General features: G+C 38.5%; 1 protein-coding gene across 7 annotated transcripts in view; it reads right to left on the bottom strand.

Annotated features, from left to right (window-relative positions):
• The window catches only part of ZNF148 (zinc finger protein 148), a 126,596-nt gene that overhangs the window by 101,137 nt on the left and 1,941 nt on the right, over positions 1-23,518 (bottom strand). Inside the window, exon 1 of one of the 7 annotated variants that reach the window (XM_059920927.1) lies at positions 16,060-16,076. The exons of 5 other annotated variants lie outside the window; for them this stretch is intronic. The gene's annotated coding sequence lies outside the window, so the exon portion shown is untranslated. Of the gene's footprint in view, positions 1-10,101; positions 10,209-16,059; positions 16,077-23,518 lie in introns of those variants that run through there. One more of the 7 variants, XM_059920924.1, reaches the window with a different exon arrangement.

The raw sequence follows: 23,518 nt of genomic DNA, 5'->3' as shown, positions 1-23,518 counted from the left end.
GACCTTCCAAAACCTTCCTAGGGGTCCAGTACTGTGGTTTATAATTGAAGCAACATTGTGCTTAGAAGTTCACAAAGCACATGGCCATAAACCATTATTTTCAAAGCTGAAATAACTCGCTGGGTGGAGATGATGCAGGTTCACAAAAATTAAGGAATCTGAACTTCCAGTCTAGGTAAGATGGCATAGCTCTCTTTTTCCCTGCCCCTCCTCACTAAACACCATGTTAAACCAGGGGAATAACACCAGAGACAAGTGAAAGAAAACTATGAAAACTGGTAAGCAGGCAGCTAACCAGTTTGGGACTCCAAGACTACAGAAACAGAAAAGCAGCAGAGTGTTTTATGTCCCCAGACCCAACAGAAGAAGGCAACCCAGACTGGCATTTCCTGACCACCAATTCAGCAACAGAAGGTAGACCAGACAGCCACACTCCTCCCCCAAACTAAACAGGAGTCCCTCTACAATATCAAGCAAGGGATATCAACTGGAAGCCCAGTCAACAACAAAGACCAGAAAGGGGAAGCAACTCTTCCATCCCCACATGACCTGAAACTCCTGTTTTCCACCTAGAAATACTGAGGCAAGTGGGCAGAACTCAGGGACCCAGCCAGTTCAAGCATCTCAGTTTGCGCCAAGACTCTCCCTCTCACCCAGAGACATGGGGACAGTGAAGAACTGGAGGTTTGAGGTGGGTACCAGGAGGAGGATCCCACCACAATCCTCTCCCATCTAGAGACACCCAAAAGCCTGATAGGAGGTAATGTCTTCTATTCTCTCAGGCAGCATCAGCAAGGACCAGTGGGAGCCCCAACAGCATCAGATAAACCAAGCCAACCACAAAGGCTCTGAAAATTAAACTGCCATTAGAACCAAAGTCATAAAAGTGGGCCAAGACCTGTACACTAAACCTAAACAGGGTGACCGCATGCTAAAATAAAAACTGTAAATAGGGACCAGAGCCTCCTAACATAATATATAACACAGAAAATGACACAAGAAAAATCCCAACATGAGTGAGAAAGGATAATCAACCAAGGCCAATACAGAGATGAGTCAGATGTTGGAATTATTTGAAAAGGATTTTAAAGCACCATAATAAAATGTCTCAGCAATTAATTATAAGTTCTCCTGAAACACGTGAAAAGAATGGAAAATCTCAGCAAAGAAACAGAAGTTATAAAAAAGAAGCAAAAGAAAATTACAGAACTAAAAATTACAGAACTAAAAAGTACTATAACATGAAACTTTAAAACTTGCTAGATAGGCTCAATACAACCATGGAGATAACAGGGAAGAGAATCACTGAATTTGAGACAGAAAAACAGAATTAACCCAATCTGAAAAACAGATAGAAAAAAGACTGAAAAAAAAACTAATAGAGTCTTAGCAACCTGTGGGCCAATAACAAAAGATCCAACATTCTTATCACTGGAGTCCCAGAAACAGGAGAAACAGAGAGGGGCTGAAACAGTATTTAAAGAAAAGACGGCAAAAACCTTCTCATATGTGACAAATACAAACTTACAGATCCAAAAAAGTGAGCAAACCCAAAACAGGATAAACCCAAAGAAATTTACACCAGGACACATCATAATTAAATATTCAAAAATTAAAAACAAAGAAAAAACTTTGAAGGCAGCCAGACAAAAATAACATATTACCTATAACGGAAGAACTGAAATGACACCAGATTTCTCATCTCAATCAAAGAGGCCAAAAAAAGTGGCAGAATATTTTTTGAATGCTAGAAAAATAAAAAAAGAACTGCCAACCAAGAATTCTATACCCAGTTGAAACTACTCTTCAGGAATGTCTTAATCTATTCAGGCTGCCATAACAAAACACCACAAAATGGATGGCTTATAAACAATAGAAATTTACTTCTCACATTTCTGGGGGCTGGAAGTCCAAGATCAGGATGCCAACATGGTCAGGTGAAGGGCCTCTTCCAGACTGCAGACTTCTGTCTGTATTCTTACATGGCAGAAAAGGGGCAAAAGAGCTCCCTCTTTTGTGACAGCACTAATCCCATTCATGAGGGCTCTCCCCCATGAACTAACAACCTCCCAAAGGACGCAACTCCCAATACCATCATATTGGGTATTAGGATTTCAACATTTACATTTTAGGAGAATTCATTCAGACCACAGAAAGGAACAAAGGAGAAATTTTTTAAAGCATTCTCAAAAGAAGAAAAACTAAAAGACCATGTCACTAGCAACCCTACCCATAAAGACTGGCTGAAGAAAATTTTCCAAACAAGAAAAAGAATAGAGGGGCTTCCCTAGTGGTGCAGTGGTTGAGAGTTTGCACGCTAATGCAGGGGACACAGGTTCAAGCCCTGGTCCAGGAAGATCCCACATGCCACAGAGCAACTAAGCCCATGCACCACAACTACTGAGCCTGTGTGCCTAGAGCCTGTGCTCCGCAGCACAGAGAGAAGCCCGCCACTGCAAAAAAGAGTAGCCCCGCTCGCCGCAACTAGAGAAAGCCCGCGCACAGCAATGAAGCTCAATGCAGCCAAAAATAAATAAATAAATAATGTTAAACATAAACAAATTTTTTAAAAAAGAAAGAAAAAGAATAGAAATACAAGTATACACAACAGGATATCTTTTCCATCATTAGTTTTCTAGATCATACTTAACTGACAGAAACAAAAATTATACTACTACTGATACTTAAAACAATTATATTTAAAAGTCAAGTAAGTAAAAAGGTAAAAGAGAAGTAAAGTTTTCACACTTCAGTTGAAGTAGTAAAACACTGATACCAGGAGACTGTTATGAGTCATATATACATTAGGTAACAACTACAACAACCACTATGAAAACTATACCAAGACAGACTCAAAAACATTATAAATAAATCTTTTACAAATTATGAAAGAATCCTAAAAAATGTTCTAGTAATCTGCAGGAAGGCAAGAGAAGAGAAACAAAAAAATGAAAACCAGAGAAAATAAAACAAAAAACAAATAATAAAATGGCGATTTAAGTGCTAATATTTATCGATAATTACCTTAAATGCAGATGGTCTAAACAGACGAATCAAGAAAGACTGGCGGAGTAGATTTTTGAAATGCCCCACTATATGCTGCTAACAAGAAATTCAGTAACATACATTGAAAGTAAAAGAATGGAAAAGCTATGAAAACTCTTTTTTTTCCAGCAGAGAAGCTATATTAATAACACAACCAACCAATAAGGTCAGCTTGATATACATAGAATACTCCACCCAACGACAGCAGAATACATATTTCTTTTCAAGCACCCATGGAACATTCATGAAGACAGATCATATCCTGGGCCATAAAACAAGCCTCAACAAATCTAAAACAACTGAAATAATACAAGAGGTACATTATCTGACAATAATGGACTCAAACTAGAAATCAGTAACAAAGACAACAGGAAAACTTCTGAACACAAAACAATAAAGAACACTTTTTAAAAGTCCATGGGTCAAAGAGGAAATCTCAAAGAAAAAATTTAAATATATACATAAAAATGAATGAAAATAAAAACACAGCATGTCAAAATATGTGGGATGCAGCTAAACCAGTAGTTAGAAGGAAATTTATAGCACTAAATGCTTACATTAGAAAAGAGGAGGGACTTCCCTGGTGGTCCAGTGGTAAAGAATCTGCCTTCCAATTCAGGGGACGTGGGTTCGATCTCTGGTTGGGGAACTAAGATCCCATATGCCACAGGGCAACTAAAACCTGCTCACCACAACTACTGAGCCCGTGTGCCACAAACTACAGAGTCCACGCGCCCTGGAGCCTGCACGTCACAACTACAGGGTGCACGTGCCCTGGAGCCCGTGCACCACAACTAGAGAGAGAAAACCCACACGCCACAACTTGAGAGAACCCGCGCTGCAATGAAAGATCCCACACACCTCAACAAAGACCCCGTGTGCCACAACTAAGACCCGATGCAGCCAAAAAAAAACAAAGAAAATAAACAAAAATCTTTAAAAAAAGAAAAGAGGAAAGATCTCAAATCAATAACCTAATTACTTACCACAAGAAACTTTAAGAAAAAAAAAAAAGCAAAATATAAACCCAAAGCAAGCAGTAGAACAGAAACAATGAAGAGCAGAAATCAATGAAATTAAAAATAGGAAAATAGAGAAAATCAATGAAGCAAAAATTTTAAAAGCCTCTAACATGACAAATAAAAATAAAAAGAGAGAAGACACAAATCAACAATATCAAGATTGAAATAGGGATATCACTAAGATCGTACAGCACTTAAAAAGATAATAAGGGAATACTACAACAAATTTTACACTTTTAAATTGGACATTTAGAAGAAATGGACCAATTTATCAAAATCACATTACTAAAACTAAACCAAAATGAAACCAATAATCTAAATAATTCTATAACTATGAACTGGTTATAGAATAAATGAACTAGTCTATGAAATGAATTCTTAATTGACAAAGGGGCAAAAATAATTCAATGGAGGAAAGATAGCCTTTTCAACAAACAGTGCTGGAACAATTGGACATCCATATGCCAAGAAAAGAGTCTAGACCTAAACCTCACAACCACATACAAAATTATTTCAAAATGGATGATGAATGTAAACATAAAACTATAGAGTTTTTAGAATAAAAAAGAAGAGACCCTTCAAGACCTAAAGAAAAGGGTTCTTGGGCTTGGCACCAAACCCATGTTCCATAAAAGAAAATAAGCCAAACTTCATCAAAATAAAAAACATGTGCCCTATGAAAAGATGCTTATCATCACTCATGATTAGAGAAAAGCAAATCAAAACTACAATGAGGTACCACCTTACGCTAGTCAGAATGGCCATCATTAAAAACTCTACAAATAATAAATGCTGGAGAGGGTGTGGAGAAAAGGGAACCCTCTTACACTGTTGGTGGGAATGTAAATTGGTGCAGCCATTATAGAAAACAGTATGAAGTTTCCTCAAAAAATTAAAAATAGTTGCTATATGATCCAGCAATCCCACTCCTGGGCATATACCCAGACAGAACTATAATCTGGGGCTTCCCTGGTGGTGCAGTGGTTAAGAATCCACCTGCCAATGCAGGGGACATGGGTTCGAGCCCTGGTCCAGGAAGATCCCACATGCCGCAGAGCAACTAAGCCTGTGTGCCACAACTACTGAGCCTACGCTCCAGAGCCCGCGAGCCACAACTCCTGAAGCCCAGACGCCTAGAGCCCATGCTCTGAAACAAGAGAAGCCACCGCAATGAGAAGCCTGCACACCACAACGAAGAGTAGCCCCTGCTCACTGCAACTAGAGAAAGCCCACACACAGCAACAAAGACCCAATGCAGCCAAAAATAAATAATTAAAATAAATAAATTAAAAAACTATAATTTGAAAAGATTACATGCACCCCTATGTTCATAGCAGCACTATTTACAATAGCCAAGACATGGAAGCAACCTAAATGTCCATCGATAGATGAATGGATAAAGAAGATGTGGTATATATACACAATGGAATACTACTCAGCCATAAAAAAGAATGAAATAATGCCATTTACAGCAACATGGATGGACCCAGACATTATCATACTAAGTGAAGTAAGTCAAAAAGAGAAAGACAAATATCATATGATATCACTTATATGTGGAATCTAAAATACTGAATACAACACAAATGAACATATCTACTAAACAGAAACAGACCCACAGACATAAAAAACAGACTTGTGCCAAGGGGGAGTGAAAAGTGGGGAAGGGATGGACTGGGAGTTTGTGATTAGCAGATGCAAACCAGTATATATAGGATGGATAAACAACAAGGTCCTACTGTCTAGCACAGGGAACTATATTCAATAACCTGTGACAAACCATAATGGAAAAGAATATGAAAAAGTATATGTGTGTGTGTGTATATATATATATATATATATATATATATATATATATATATACACACATATATATATACACATATATATATATATGTATGTATGTATGTATAATTGAGTCACTCTGCTATACAGCGGAAATTAACACAACACTTAAATCAACTATACTTCAATAAAATATGTTTTAAAAATGTGCCCTGTGAAAGACCTTCTTAAGAAGATGTAGCTTATCATAGCTACAGGCTGAGAGAAAATGTCTGCAAACCATGTATCTGACAAAGGTCTTGTATTTAAAATATATGAAGAACTCTCAAATCTCAAAAGTTAAAAAAAAAACATTCTGATTAAAAAATGAGCAAAAGACATGTACAGACAACAAATAAGTACACACAAAGACATTTAATATCATTAGCCATTAGAGAATGCAAATTAAAACTACAGTAAGATATCACTATACACCTATCAAAACGGCTAAAATAAATAGCAATAATAACAAATGCTGGCAAGGATGCAGAAAATCTCTTACATTGCTGATGGGAATGTAATATGATACACCACACTGAAAAACAGTTTGGAAGTTTCTTATAAAACTAAACATGGCCTCCCATTCAACCCAGGAAGCTCACTCTTGGGCATTTATCTCAGAGAACTATACATAAAATCCTGAACATGAATGTTCATAACCACTTTATTATTAATAGCAAAATACTGAATATACCAAAAGCCCTTCAACAGCTGAATGGTTACACAAAGTATGTATTAATATACCATTATAAACCATTCTTGAAAAGACAAAACTATAGAGATGGAAAATATGTCACCAGGGGACAGGGAGGGATTTTGGGGTAGGGTGCAAATATAAACGGTAGCAAGAGGGCTTTTCTTTGCGGTGATGGAATAGTTCTGTATCTTCGCTGTTGTGGTAGTTACATGAATTTATATATAGGAGAAAATCACACAGAACTATAAACACACAAATGAATTAGGATTGAAAAATGGTGAGAACTGATTAAGTTTGGCAATTCAGATAACAGTAGTGTACTAATGTCAATTTCCTAATTTTGATGTCTTATTCGAGCTTTAGAAGATGTCACCATTGGGGGGAAGCTGGGTAAAGTATACACAGGACTCTACTATTTTTGCAACTTCCTTTGAGTCTATAATTATTTCAAAATAAAGTTTTTTTTTTTTAATTATGTGAGATGGGAAATAGAGGGCAGAGATGCAGATGAAACAAGACTGTCTGTTAATTGCTAACTGTTGAGGCTAGGTCACTGGTATATAGAGGTTCCTAATACTATTGTATTTTTCATCTTTTTAAATTTTTCATATTAAAAGGTTAACAAAAATATAAGATGCTGTATATCAAAATATTAACAGCAGCTTCTTCCAGTTAGCGATTTTACTCTTCTTTTTGCTAATATGCATTTTAAATTTTTTCTATAAAATAAATTTCTTATATAAAACAATTTTTGAAGAAATCTTTGCTCATAGTCTTTTGTCCTACTTGTTTTTCTCATTTTTAAAAAGCAGCACCACAGAAAAAAATTTTAAACTTAAAAAGAACTCCACTGATACTTCTTTCTGACAATACAGCACTTAATTTGAAATACCCAATTTAAATCTAAATACCCAATTTATATTTCATCCAATTACATTTCACCTGAAAGTTCCAATATCTTTTTCTAAAATTAACCGAAAGGATCCTGCTAGAATAGATTTACAATCAGCACAATAACTGACCATTATAGTGATCCTCACAAAACAGAACAGATGTCTAAGTTCAAGACACCCTAAGACACTTTAACAATTCCAGTTGGGTTTGCATTTGCATGTTGCCTACGGTATCATAATTAACTTCCAATTGTTTTGTTTTTAAATTGTATGTGGTCTTTTTTAATTTTTCAAACTTTTTTTTAAAAAAGCAGATGCTGAAAAGGTTATAATGGTTACAAAACCATGCTGAAGAATTCAACAATGTGCGAATCTGAAAAAAGTAACAATAATTTAGTGGATACTGAGATTCCCATGATGCAATTTTTAAAATTTTAGCTTATTTAAATTTATCAAGCAAAAGTGATAAAATACCATTTCCCTCAGTAATAATTAAAATTAATTTTAATTAAGTAAATTAAAATTAAATTATAATAGAAATAACGAAACCTGAACTCCACGTTATCTGTAGGACCTCGGGGTAAGTCACAATCTCTCTGAAACTCTGTTTCCTTATCTACATACTGAAAAAGTTATACTTGTGTTTCGTTGTTGTTGTTGTTTTTGTTTTTGGCCACACCACACAGCTTGCGGGATCCTAGTTCCCCAACCAGGGATCGAACCCGCTCCCCTGGCAGTGAAAGCACGGAGTCCTAACCACTGGACCGCCAGGAAAGAGTTATACTTGTTAATCTTCCAGCTCCAAAATCCTATGTACTGATGCTCTAAAATATACTTCATGACCCATGATCATTCTAACGACAACTCTGAGAAAAGATTTATAAACCGATGTGATATAGAGATGCCAATTACATTACAAATAACTTTCATAGGTAGAATATTATTCTCAACAATTAAATCGGGGCTTCTCAACATCAACACTACTGACTCTTTGCACTGGATGATTCTTTGTTGTGGGGGTTACCATGCGCATTGTAGGATGTTTAGCATCTACACACTAGATACCAATAGAATCCCCCCAGCGTGACAACCAAATACGTCTCCAGACATTGCCAAAACCACCTCGAGCGTGGAGAATCACTGTATTAGATTAAAAATTTCCAGGGTTCTTTGGAGATGGGAAGGACAAAGAAGAGAAAATGTTTTTGTGACATAGGAGGAAAGGCATAAGAAAGGCTAGGAATGAACAAAACAAATTGTAGCTAAAGTCGTGATAATAATGAAAACAGCAGTATATAAAGCAGAGGAGAAAATTCACAGGTATTCCATCTGTACCTCTGTAACCATTTTCAATAAAGAGGGCCAAAGGTTTTTTAATCAGAAATTAATGAAATTAACATAATTCCTCTTCTCCCTAGCTTTTGTGAGGAGGCTAAACATTCTCAAGTTACCCACTAACTTGTTTTTCAGTGTATTCTTCAAACACTGAAAATACCCACATGAAAAACACATCCCCCCACAGTTAAATACAATAAGCATCTGTTTTAATCAAATGTAAATGTGCTACAAAATGCCATGAAAAGTAACACTGAGGAATATCCTCAAGTCCTTTATGTATTTAAAGAAAAGCCGAAGACATTCAGTGTGGAGAAACTATATACATCTAAATGCTACAACGTTCACACATTCACTTTCTGACTCTTTTAACACTCACTATAAAATCAACTCAGCCATATTTTCCACCAAACAGACAAATACCCAGTTTCCTTAGTCTATTCTTGGATAGGTCACCAGACTGGGAATAAGAGACCCAGAGTCTATTCCCAGCTGCAAACAGACTGGTAATCTCAAGCAAATTATTCACTCAGGTTAAGGTTCTACACCCATTTCACGCTGACAATACTGAAAATCTGCCCAGAAACAAGCACTGAGAAACCCAGGACTTCCTTCTGCACCCAAAGGACAACTGCAAACGTATTTTTAGATTTCTTAAATCTAAAAATCTGAATAGGATTTTATTTATAGCAACATTTAACATACTTGAAATTTCAAAACTGTGTGGTGCCTTTACCAACTGCCCTTCATAAAATTAATAAGAAACGCTCTGTTTTTAATCACGCCATGCCCAATTGTGTAAAACTCTATATGCAAACTACACAAATCATAATTATGTATAACAAAGCTGTTTTTAATTCAAGCTCTTGGGAAGGGCTTTAACTTTTGCATTTCCTAACTATCTAGTTTTTAGTCTGCTACACAAGTAGCTCTTTCCTGGCACTGTAATCAGTGCTTCACAAAGTCTGGAGAGCCAAAGTTTGCCCTTACAGACTAATTCTGGAAAGGCCTTAGGGCTGTTCTTACCACTAAACACGCAGGTTTTAGTAGCGCCAATATACGGATACAAGCGTACATTTTCTGCTCTTGATACCAAGTAAAAAAACTGTCTAGTAGACCTAAGTTACCCGTCTGACCTTTTCGCACACCATAAAACTGTAAACACAATACAGTCCAATATAAGATTTGAAAAAAACAGGGTTAGGACGGAAAGGAGGGTGTCAATTAACGTTCGTCGGCTCCTGCTGTCAGCCAGACACTTGTTAGGCGCCGAGAAGCCACTCACAAAGTTTGCCATCTCGCTGGGGGAAGGGGCCCCGACCGCGCCGCGGGCCCCGACCCGGAAGACGGGTGTCTGGAAGGCCCCACCGCCCGCCGTGGCCCGGGCGCGCCAGCCACCCCGGCAGGAAAAACCCCAGCTTCTCGGCGCTCCTCCGCCGCCTCCCTGCACACAGGCGCACTCACGCACGCGCGCGCACACTCACACACGTACACACAACAAAAGGAAGCCGTGCGAGCCGCGTGCGGAGGTTTGCTCCGGCGCTCAGGGAAGCCCCTCCTCCCGGCCCCCATCGCGCCGCGCGGGGCCTGCTCACTTGCTGGAGCGCCCCCCGAGGGCCCGTGGGTGCACGGATCCCCGCGGCCCGCGGCCCACCGGACCGGCCCCGCCCGGCTCGGCTCTGCTCGGCCGCGTTCGCGGGCAGCTGCGGCGGCTCTGGGCCCACCACCCGCGCAGCTCCGCCCGCCGCCGAGCCGACCGCCGGCAAAATCCCGCCCGGGAGGGCCTGGGCTCCCAACCGGAGGGCTCCCTACTTGCCGGGTTTCTCAAGAAATAAAACTATTACACTTAATTATCCTTGGTAAAATTCCTCCCTACGTACCGTGGGATATTTAAGTCCCGTTCCTTACCGAACCACTATCAAAAGTAGTATCCAACACAACACTCCTTACAATAAGAAATCTCTTTCAGTAACCTCTTCTTTAATCCTTCCTCTTCCTCTTACTTTTCTACACCTTAGTTTACTCATTTTAGTTTTCTCTTGCCTTCCTGTTTTCAACCTATGAGACACATTTTCCCAAAAGAATAATCTTCCCTAAACCGTCTTTCCAATTTTACCCTTTTGAAATTTACTTTTCTAATAGTAACAAGATTTCTCGTAAATCCCTTCCACTACACCTCCCACTTTATACAAAACCTCTCCACAAGTAACTTCTATCATTTTATCAGCATCTACCAAATCAATTCATAAATAACTTTCTCAAATACTGCATTTTTTGTTTGTTCCTGCATTCCCTCAAAGCTAACATTCTCCAACTTAACACACACATTTGCTCCAAATTGCCCTCAAATTTTGTGAACCTATTCCAGAGAGGCCACCAAGTCACTGAAAAATCTATTTCCTAAACATACCCCAATAACTTAATGATCTTTCCAAATATTCTCTACCAATTCATTTGAATCACTCTTAACAAGACTACCATACATTTCCCCAAAGACTCTAATTACAGAACCTAATCAGATTAACACATTATCTCTACCATTATATGTATCTACACATGCAGGTGTATATGTATGTGTTGACAAGTATATAGGGGACCCTGCAAAACATCAAGTGTGTATTTCATTCTAATCCCTTATATATTGGCTCCTCTCAAATTTACAAGGAAAACTCCTTCACACCAACCAAGATTTTCAAGCATCCATCCTGTCTTGTGTAGTCATTTATCTATGTTAAATTAACATATCATTTTAAAACATACTGTCTCCACTTCTACAATAATCATTCCTCACACCTTCCTTAAGATATCCATCATTAGTCTAACCCACACAATCCACTCAAATATTCAGAATATCCCCCACTCGCCCAGGCCTAGCTATGTCTAAGGCAGGTCCTAGAAACAATTCTAGACTATTGGCAGATTACAGCAAAGTTGTGAATTGAATAAAGCAACATCCCTGGGCTGTCTCAGGCCTTCAAAGCTCTGGGTGGTCTCCATAGGTCCTTCATTATTTAATTTGGTGATTGACTAAATGTAGAAATAAAGGAAGAGAAAAAAAAAAAAAAAAAAGATGAATGACCCAGGGCTAGATTTTGGAACTAATTCTGAAGCAAAGCTGCAATAGGACGGAAAACCAACACTATATATTTTGTGCTTTGTCGTATTTTTCTCACTGCCACTAAATAAGCTCTCTCTCGGAAACGTGAAAGAATATCAAAAACCCTGATCTGAACAGGGAGGGTCAGAAAGTATTCTTTGCTCAGAGGTTGAAAGAGTTCATTTATCATGTGAAGAATATAATGCAAATACTAAGGATTTGAAGCATACAGTATTTTTCCCTTAATGGTTTAAAATGCCAGTTGCTAGAACCACAGTGAGGCACTAGTGGAGAATCTCTAAAAGCAGTTAGGTGAGCATTTGAGAGTCAAGTCTTTCATAGTACAAGGGAAAAGTTGCCAGAAGACAGAGTCTGACAAAAATCAATGCTACTATGTAACTGGACAAGCAAAAGTTCCATAGCAGAGACAAAGCCAATGGATAAGAGGCCTGGTCTAGGTCTTAAACACCATCAATGGAAGATGATGAAGGTTTCAAGCCCTGAGGTGATAATGCTGAAGACTTAAAACAGGGACTTTCCTGGTGGCACAGTGGTTAAGAATCCGCCTGCCAACGCAGGGGACACAGGTTCGAGCCCTGGTCTGGGAAGATCCCACATGCCATGGAGCAACTAAGCCTGTGCGCCACAACTACTGAGCCTGCGCTCTAGAGCCTGTGAGCCACAACTACTGAAGCCCACGCACCTAGAGCCCGTGCTCTGCAACAAGAGAAGCCACCGCAAAGAGAAGCCCGCGCACCACAACGAAGAGTAGCCCCTGCTCGCTGCAACTAGAGAAAGCCCGCACGCAGCGACGAAGACCCAACGCAGCCAAAACTAAATTAATTAATTAAAAAGAATAAAATAAAACAAAACAAAAAAAGAAGCAATGTTTCAGTTTTAGCTCTCTTTTGGTTTTGGAATTGGCATGACAGCTCCTTTAGAAATGTTCAATAAACGATAAATAACTAGAAATAAGAAAGCATATTTAGAACCGTATACCTATACAGATAATAAATGAAATGAAAAAACAGAGCAGGCCACCCTCCTAAGAACACTAAGAAATATATGAGATAAAAGTCATAGCCAAAAGAAAAAAGAAAAAAAACTACAGAAGCCATTTTAGATCCCTTAGGACACCTCCTTTTACCATCCACCCCATTCTTTCCACTTTTTACCTGAACCTCTTTACATATACAAGTTATCACCACACAATTTTTGCAAACAAAGTTTGATGTGGTTTTGAGGCACTCAAGTAGAGATCAAAGATCTCAATGTTTCTATCATTCATGTTATTTTTTTAAAAAGTTATGCATGACATACTATCACCTTTATAATAACGTCAAGGATAGCAAGGATTGTCCTTACATGCACAGAGATGGAATAGGGTCCTGGCATTGTTTCCTAGGTAGCATTATGTTTTCTCCATATTTTCTCTGTTACAAGCTACTCACTGTCCTCTTCGGCTTACTCTTATTCCTATTCAGGGCAACTCCAACCTCCTCATTCATTTCTATCCATTTACTAGCTCCTATCAGCTTATCCATGTTCTACTGTCAACAAACTGCCCCAAGTCTTTTGCCTTTCATATTAGTACACCTCCACCTCACCATTTTTTTTCTTTCATTGTCTCATTTCTAATCCACGAATATCTCTCAGTTGAATTTATCTCGGTATACTACACATGAATGGAAATGATTTTGCAAGTATAATTTATTTATAAAAAATTTAAAGAACTGGTGAATGTAACAAATCCATCTTTTTATCTCCATCACCATGCCACAACAACAATTCAATCACTATCACCTCTTGTCTGGATACCTCCTCATCTTATCTCAAGCTTGGCTTTTCCTCAACAACCTGCTTCTCAGGACTTAGCTATCCATTCTCCTACTCCTTCAGCTTGATAAAAGCACCAACTGCTTCTTCTTGTTCCACAAGGCCACTCCCGCTGCTCTTCTATCACTAAAAAAATCTCTTTGCAGTTCCCATTACTCACTTAAACCATTCCATCTGCAACATCTACCAGGTTCCAGAATCCTTCCCACCTTCCTTCCCCAAAGACTTCAATTCTACTTTGTCCCATATTCAGTCATTATCCTCAGTGACTGAGGTGCTGAAGAACTGCACGCTGACCTTCCTCAACTCCTAAAACCTTCATCTGCACTTCAGCCACCCACACATATATACTGAAAACAGATCATCAATTGGAAGTGCTGTACCACTAGGATTGTAACTTCAGAGATCTTTTATTTATTTTTTTAACCACAACTACTTTATTTTCTAGGTCTACACCTGCTCTTCACCTCCTTCTGGCTTCACTTATCTCCCTACACAGTTTAAATTTGTCCATCAGCCATTTTAATACTGCCCTCTCCGGAATATCATGACCTCCCATTTACATTCACCATGCATCTCCCCAAAGAGAGAGAATCTTCACCATCTGTTTTTTCCACACCCACACACTAGGTGTTAAGCGCCACCAGAAACCTATGAAATCTTCTACAACTGACTTATTCTAAATACAACTCTCCATCTCATTGACTAATCCAAATCAGTTTCACATTTAAGTTCTTAATCTCATCAAATACTCGATCTCTTCCATAAAATTCCCTCAGATCACAACTTCTCCACCTGTAATCAAATCTCCTTTATAGCTTCTAAAATGCTGTATCTTTTCATCCATCTGTTGCTTCTTGCCTTCAGTTTTGGAAAAAGAGTTGTTCCTCCTTCCTAAAATAAACTTAATACAGTTCCTATAGCCGATGCTTCCATATTCTCCCAACCCACTTAGCCCTTTAACCCTATGCACTCTGGTCTCCAAATTGCTCTCTTGAAGACCAAAAAACAATTCCATGACCAAATCCTATGACCCACCACCCAAGTTCTTATCCTCTCTTTGGCAATGACACTTGAACTACCTCCTTTGATTTACATCACTGTAACACATGATTCTACTCTGGTCTCTGTAGTTGCTTCTTCTGTCTCCAGTGACTTCTAGTCCTCTTCTTAGCCCAAAGAGTGGGTATTTTTCCCAAGTTCTGTCCTGGAGCTATCTCCAATCCTCTCCCCCTCAGGGTTTCATCCCTTACCACTGTTTCTACATTTTCTATCCTCATATGGGTATCTTCCCCCACAGCTCCCCAAAATAATTTTTAAACCATCACCTTCTGCTACAATCTAATTTATTCCTGAGAAATTAGAATACATAATTATTGCTTTTAAACTAAATTCTTCAATTACTGCTTCAATTAACACCTCAATCATTAATCCAGATAATTTTACAGCCATCAGCGCCCTACCAAACCCAGAATTAGTAGCTTCAATTACCGACTCTATGTACACGTTCCCAAATCTCCACTGGAACTCTTTCCTCAGCTGAAGCCAAAATTTTTAACTCTAGCTAGATAACTCTCCTTAGATACTTCCACTGGTGCCTCACATACTGGTCAATGTGTCTTAAAACCAAAGTAGCCATTCTTCCCCACCAAAATGGTTCTGCCAATGGATCCAATAATTTCTTTTAATGGCACCACCATTCTCACAGTCACCCAAACTAAATGTCCTGGAGTTTCCCTTAACTTTTCTTTTTCTCTTTTTCTTCACTGTTTCCCAAAAGCCCATATGCCATCAAATCCTTCAATTCTTTCTTTGAAATATTTCTTACATCAATCCCTTTCCTTTTATTCCCACTACCACTATCCCAACTTAGATTCTCAATACTTCACACTTCTGTCATAATCTTCTCGTTACTAGGTTCTCCTCATTGCAAAAAACAGAGAAACAAACAAAACAGGTCACCAGATTAGTATTCTTAAACCCACTCAGAAATCATCAGTGGCTCTCCACTACAAACTGAGTCAAGTTAAAACTCTTTATATTTCCAAAAAGTAGGAACTACTCAATTTTCCAACAATCATGGAATGGATAAATACATTGTGGTATATTCACATAATGAACCCCACAGAGCAATGAAAAAGAATGAACTACTGCTGCACATATCATGGATGAATTTCACAGACATATGGTAAGCACAGGAAACCAGACACAGAAGTATGATTCCACTAATATGAAATTCAAAAACGTACAAAACTACTCTGTGTGACAGAGGTCAGAATAGTAGTTACTTTTGGTTGAAGGAGACATCACCTTGGAGGGGACACATGAGGAAACCTTCTGGGATGTTGGGAATGTTCTTTGTATTGAACTGGGTGGTGATTACATCAATGTAAACCTAAAAGAAAAAATTAACCTGTACTCTTAAGATTTGAGCATTCTTTTTTTTTTTGAATCTTTATTGTTTTTTTTATACAGCAGGTTCTTATTAGTTATCTGTTTTATACATATTAGTGTATATATGTCAATCCCAATCTCCCAATTCATCCCACCACCACCACCACCCCACCCCCTCCACTTTCCCCCCTTGGAGAGCATTCTGTATAAGTTATTTCTCAACAAATTTTTAAAAACCAGTTTGGTCTGGATTTTTAGATGTCTACTTTACAACTTTATTTTCTCCTCCATTCATCAACATGAACTCTAAATTCCAGCTAACGTAGACCACCAACCCCTCAGCATATCCAGAATTTTTCTCACTGTCACTCATATCACTCCTTCCTCTTGGAATGCCAACTCTCATCATCATGCCTACTATAATCCTATTTATCCTTTAAGCTCTAAGCTACATACCAATTCGTCCACAAAGTTGAACCTGCCATAGTACTTCTGTCAGACAGGTGTGTACACATTTTTGTCCCTGGATAAGCTCCTGAAGAATATGAACATGTTTATGTCGTATATAAATGTGTATCCTTCATACTGTCTACCTGCCTGCAACAGAACCTTGCACACAGTAAGTATACAAAAATATTTCCTGAATTAATAAATCCTGGCAGACCATCAAAAGCACCCTCCAATCTTTTTTTTTCTTTTTTTTTTTAAATTAATTAATTTATTTATTTATTTTTGGCTGTGTTGGGTCTTCGTTTCTGGGCGAGGGCTTTCTCTAGTTGTGGCAAGCGGGGGCCACTCTTCATCGTGGTGCGCGGGCCTCTCACTATCGCGGCCTCTCTTGTTGCGGGACACAGGCTCCAGACGCGCAGGCTCAGTAGTTGTGGCTCACGGGCCCAGTTGCTCCGCGGCATGTGGGATCTTCCCAGACCAGGGCTCGAACCCGTGTCCCCTGCATTGGCAGGCAGATTCTCAACCACTGCGCCACCAGGGAAGCCCAGCACCCTCCAATCTAAACCCTCCTTCTCAAACCTATCTATCGCTGTCTTCACTCACTATGCATTCCTCACCTTACATATTTAATCATTCAGCAAACAACTGAGGACCTACTACATGCAAGAAACTGTAACTATCTATTCTAATGTACCCTACCAAACTACCCAAAGATGTAACCCAATTTCAGCTGCTGCCTTTTGACTCTTTCCCCAACTCTAATTTTCTAGTCATCTTCCCCTCCTCTCTCCGTCCAGTCACATCCCACCCCCTCATTTCTAATCCTCCTGCTATCAAACTAATTCAAGCCCTTCTTAGTTTCTCCTGTAGCCTCCTAACTGGGCTTCTCACCTGCAATCATACTCTACCACCACACTGCCCGCAATCTATCCTGTATGGTATAGCTACTGTCAGATTAAGGTATCTAATACACAGTCCTTGGTTCAATTCTCTACTCAAAAAAAGTTCAGTAGCTCTATGCATGCTTTAAATCCTAGACTAACATATTTTAATCCTCACAGCAACCCTTGCCAGAAGGTATAATGATTATCAATTTCCTGATGAGAAAACTGAGGTTCAGGAAGGAAGTAATTCTCTCCATAATCATAGTGGAGGTAAACAGTAGAAGGGACAAAACTAAAACCCAGCTTGTTTGCTTACCAAGCACAACACTATGTTACATCAAATACAAACTACTTAGCTTAGCTTTCAAGGCCATCCATTTTCAACCCAACCCCAACTGAGCCTTCCTACCTTATATCAAAGTATGCCCTATTCATGAACTCTGTGTTCCAAACTACAGGTTATGATCAATTATTTAGTTCATCATGAAATCAGTTTAATGAGTGACAGCCATCTTTTCTTTTTTTCTTTTTAGCCAAACAATAATAGAAAACATAGAGTGCATCCAACATGGTAAGGACAGTTATTGTTATTGAAACCTTTTGTTTTATACATATACACAAACATTCATTCATACATGCCTATGTTAGGTGAAGATACGACATGTTTTCCTTACTGTGGATCATAGTAAAAAAATTAAAACCAACTCACTATTCCTCACATCTCCTTGGCTTCTCACCTCCATGCTTTTGCTTTTGCTAATCCCTTGGGTTGGAATGCTCTTTCTAATAATTTCTGCCAGTCAGAATCCTGTCCATCCCTTCAAAGACTAGCTAAAATGCCACTTCCATGCTACTAAATGCAGTCCCAGGTTTTCCCCTAATCAAATGTTTTTTCCCACCTTTTAACTTAAGTAACATTATTTTTTCTCATAATACATTTGTGATCACAGTGTAGTTATTTGTGCTCAAGTCCAGCCCCTCTATTAGAATCTAAATCCCAAAGGATGTATCCCTGATTGCATCTAACAGTGCTTTTGCACATAACAAATGTGCATTACCTGCTGACTAAAAAAACTCATCCCATTATTTTCTGAAACCTCAGTTATAAATCAACATCATAAATAATTTCCACTACATTCCAAACTTCTGAAACTCTCATCCTTCAAACAGTCTTACCATCTTCCTCCCACAATTAGCCATTTCCAATAATCCTCTACCTTCAATCTTCCCTTGCTTTCCTCTAACCGTAACCTGTCATATATCAATAACCTTTTTCTTCTTTCAGAATCATACTTTCCATCAAATAACACCTTTCCTTCTCCAATGCTTATCTTCCACTTTATTCTTAGTTCTCTAACATCCATAATGATAGGTCTTATATTCTTTAAACAGATATTTCTTTCATTTTCTCTTCATCTAGACTTCAATTATTTCAATTCATCTATGGTATACATATTTTTGTCAGCCCCATTAAACCCTTTGTAGAAAAAGGCAGGTTATGAATAAATAAATTGAAACAAAACATATAGATAATTTAGATAAATTACCTCAGATACTTTCTCATTCATTCATTTATTCAACAAGCACGTGTCTACTGGACACATGTCCTCAATTCTCTTGTCTATTCTATTCTGTAATTCAGAAAGCAACTTTGAGAAAAGCATGCAGGAAACAGAGCCGAGTTGACTCATACTCTTCACTCACAGAGACCAAGTCATTTGTGGGGTACAGGCTCAAAAAAGGAAAAACTACAAGTTATACTAGACATAGATGGAAATAGAGCACCCCCCCCACCAGTTGTTTCAGGGGGCTCAAAATCTACCCAGCAAAGGTGAATTTGAAAAGGAACCAACCAGTAGGAGTAGCTAAAATGAAACAGGCAGAAAGCCTTCAGACAAAAATAGATCCAGACTCTAGGTTCATTCTAGGGCTGCAAGAGAAATTTGGAGCAATTTAGTTCCTGTCCTGAGATCCCTAAGAAATCCTTTCAAATATCCAGCTAAAGTACGGTACACTTAAATCCTTTCCCCAAACCTTAGCCAATGCTCATTTCTCCATTCTCTGAACTCCTACAGCACTTACTGTCTGTAAAACTCATGTGGGAACTTAATCATAAACTACCTTGTTCACAGTAATGAACGGTTAACAAACAGAGCCAGAATTTATTTACGTATTAAAATCAGTGTGGTCCTCTTTAAAACAGTTACCTTGGGAGGCTACCACTTACTTATTTATTCACTCCATCTATCCAACCATCTGATGCATTTAACCAAAATTCATCTAGTACCTAACTAATTACATGTGAAGCTATTGCCACTGTTCAAAATATTTCCAAATTCCTCTTTGGGAGTACTTTCCAAAGTTAGTTAATAAGTCAATCAAGAAAATCATCCCCATTTCTATGACTAACTAAATTTAAACCAAAACTATCTTTTATTCACACTACTTGATACTGACAGATCTTCAACATTTCTAAAAATCAAATCTTTCAAACTAAAAAGATTTGTCCCCAATGAGACCATTCAGAATAACATTATGCCTTGTATTATTTGTAACTGTGCCATCCTAGAGGGATTATGAACTCCTAGAGAATAGGGACCATGTTTTACTCACCTTTATAGACTCCCTCCCCTCAAGAGCACACAATAGGTACTCAATATATAAGTAAACTGTATATAATGTGCTAGACGATAAATCAGAAAAGGTGTTCTAAAAATGTTTTGAACACTAGTACTGAAAGTGACTACCAAAATACAAAAATCCTCATCTGGAGGTACTGTATACTTTTGATACTTGTTTTAAAAAATCAATTTTCTGAAAGAACTGAGGATTGTGGGAGAGAATGGAGGATTGTGGGAGAGAAACAATTGTGGGAGGGAAAGAACTGTGGAATATAATAGGGAATTTGGAGAAAGAATGGGTAATTTTGTAAAAGAAGGGGTAATTTTGTGAAAGAAGGGGTAATTGTGATAGAGTGGCAAGAAAGGGAATTTGGGGATACATGTGGAACTGTAAGAGAGATGGAGATTCTGGGAGGAAAAAGAATAGTGGAAGGGACAGGGAATTTTAGGAAAGAATGGAGGATTGTGGGGAAAACGCAGACTGTGGGAGAGCCAGGGAACTGTGGGAAAAAAGAGGAAAAAATCAATTTTCTGAAATCTTACACTGTTATAGAATTACTTCACAAATGTCTTTCTCCCCCTAAAAGAATAAAAATACCATAAATTCCTTGAGGGAAGAAACTTCACCTAACACTTTTTTATTATCCTAAAAACGAATTAAATCAGACAGATTCTTAAAACAGCTAAAGATCTCTAAACAGTCATTTAGGCCTAAGGTAAGAAAATCCAAATTAAACCAGCCCCCAGCTCCAGACCAGATTTACTCAGATTAAACTAGCCTCAGATTAGAAGAGAACCTTTGGTCCCACCCATTAGGTGTTTCTGCAGGATTGTTCCAGTCCCATTTTAATCCATTCTGCCTTCCCTTATATCTAAAGGCCTTCCCCAGTCAGATATCCCTTTGTCCTTCACTCTCTCAAATACATACACACACAATTTTGTCTGCAATACCTCCATAGTGCTCAGCAATTCCACACAGTCCCACCACCATCAGTAACGGTGAACACTACTTTCTATCAAACATTCAATAAGTACTTACTAAGCACTTAAGAATCAAGCTGGGGGGCTTCCCTGGTGGCGCAGTGGTTAAGAATCTGCCTGCCAATGCAGGGGACACAGGTTCGAGCCCTGGGCCGGGAAGATCCCACATGCCGCGGAGCAACTAAGCCCATGCGTCACAACTACTGAGCCTGCGCTCTAGAGCCCGCGAGCCACAACTACTGAGCCCACGCGCCACAACTACTGAAGCCCGTGGTGCCTAGACCCCGTGCTCCACAACAAGAGAAGCCACCACAATGAGAAGCCCGCGCACCGCAACAAAAGAGTAGCCCCCGCTCACCACAACTAGAGAAAGCCCGCGCACAGCAACGAAGACCCAACGCAGCCAAAAATAAATAAATAAAATAAATTAATTAAAAAAAAAAATTTTTTTAAAGAATCAAGCTGGGACTTCCCTGGTGGTGCAGTGGTTAAGAATCCGCCTGCCAATGCAGGGGACACGGGTTCGATCCCTGGTCCAGGAAGATCCCACATGCCACAGAGCAACTAAGCCCATGCGCCACAACTACTGAGCCCGTGTGCCACAACTACTGAAGCCCATTAGCCTAGAGCCCACGCTCTGCAACAAGAGGAGCCATCACAATGAGAGAGCCTGAGCACCGCAAGGAAGAGTAGCCCCCGCTTGCCACAACTACAGAAAGCCCACACGCAGCAACGAAGACCCAACACAGCCAAAAATTAATTAATTAATTAATTAATTAATTGAAAGAAACAAGCTGTTGTGAGTTTCCCCAGAGATTAAAGAAAGTCTCAGATCTAGAGCAGGTTACAATCTAGCTACCATTTGCAAAACAAAGAGAAATAATTCCCATAAACTAATATAAGATTTAGCACTATATAATCAACATATGAGTGCTATTCTTATTCAAAGTAAGGAAGATTCTCAAGAGGTGGGGTTACTTAAACAAGACTCTTGAAAAGAGGAGCAACATCTTTCTTTCTATACGCCCAATATCTGTCACCCTGACTCAGGGACGTTGTACCTCATACTAAATTTCAAAAACCAGTATTTTATGAATCTATCATAATACATGAGCAGCATGCTCTTTTCCACCATATTCCCAACTTACTAGTGACTTAAATATGCTAATTTCCTTAAAGAATGCCACAAATCTGTCTCACCACTGTAAAAATCTCCTTCACAGTCAACTATATCCAAATGTCCTCAGAATTCTTTACCTTTTCTTCAGCCTCCCACAAAATTATCACCATCTCCATCATACCCTGTCCCTCATCCTCCTCTCCCTCTTATCAAATTTCCCCATCCCTCCCTCTCTCCTCCACAAAGAAGAAACACATATTCACACCAATCCATTCCTTCCTAAACATAAGAACTGCCACAGAAGCCTGGAAAGAACAATCAAGGATCATTTTAATCCATTCCCAGATTCCCCACACTAAAACTCTCCTGAAGACTGTCAAAGAATTCTGCACAGTTGACCTGGTAACTACTTCCAAGATGAACAACTATCACTGCCAAGCAACTCCTCCTCATCTCTAACCAGCAACACTTATGCTGCAAAGATGCTATTTCCTACAACCTAGTCTTTCCTAAAGGTCCATCCACCAAACTTCCCTTAATCATCTCACCCAGTTTTTCCAGTCTAATTTTAAATGTTTTTCTTTAAGAATATTAAAGATATAAAGATATCAATTAAAAAGCTAAAATAATAACTATCAAAGTTTGAAAAGGAGAAAAGGTATAATGACAGCGACACAAATCCTTTCCACTCATAGTAAGAAGTCTCTTGACTCCTTTTTTAACATCATTTTGATCAATCAAGAAATAAGAGTACATGCATATTACTTGGAGACCTAGAGAAAAGCATGATAAGAACTATAAAAAGTAATGATTAAAAGTAGTCTCTGGAAAGTGGGACTGCAATGGACAGGTGAGACAGGGGTTATTGCTTTTCATTATAAGCTCCCTCAGGACAATTTTTTAAATTATGTACATGTATAATTTCATATAATTTAAAGGAGAGAAAAATAATGATATACTTTATTTAAATCCATTAAACTTACAAAAATTAAAAGAACTGATAATATACAGTGCCAAAGAGGGGAAGGAAAACAGACTTTCTCATACTATGATGACAATAAAAATGGGTACATGTTACTATGTAATATATTGAAGCCCTTAAAAAGAACAAATAACTCCAAATGTACTGACATGGAAAGTTTTCCAGATCTTTTAAAAATAATCCTGGATTATTTCTATAAGAAAAATTTTAATAAAAGCCCTTATCTACTCAAATGCTAAATTATTCTCCTTTAGAGTTATTTGCTGAAAGAATGAATGACTGAATTTTCCCATCCCTCCCCCAAATTTCTGTCTTCGCATTTAATCCCTCCACCCTC

The sequence above is a fragment of the Balaenoptera ricei genome, chromosome 4, assembly GCF_028023285.1.
Source record: "Balaenoptera ricei isolate mBalRic1 chromosome 4, mBalRic1.hap2, whole genome shotgun sequence".
NCBI lineage: Eukaryota > Metazoa > Chordata > Mammalia > Artiodactyla > Balaenopteridae > Balaenoptera > Balaenoptera ricei.
This window is presented reverse-complemented; position numbering and strand designations above follow the sequence as displayed.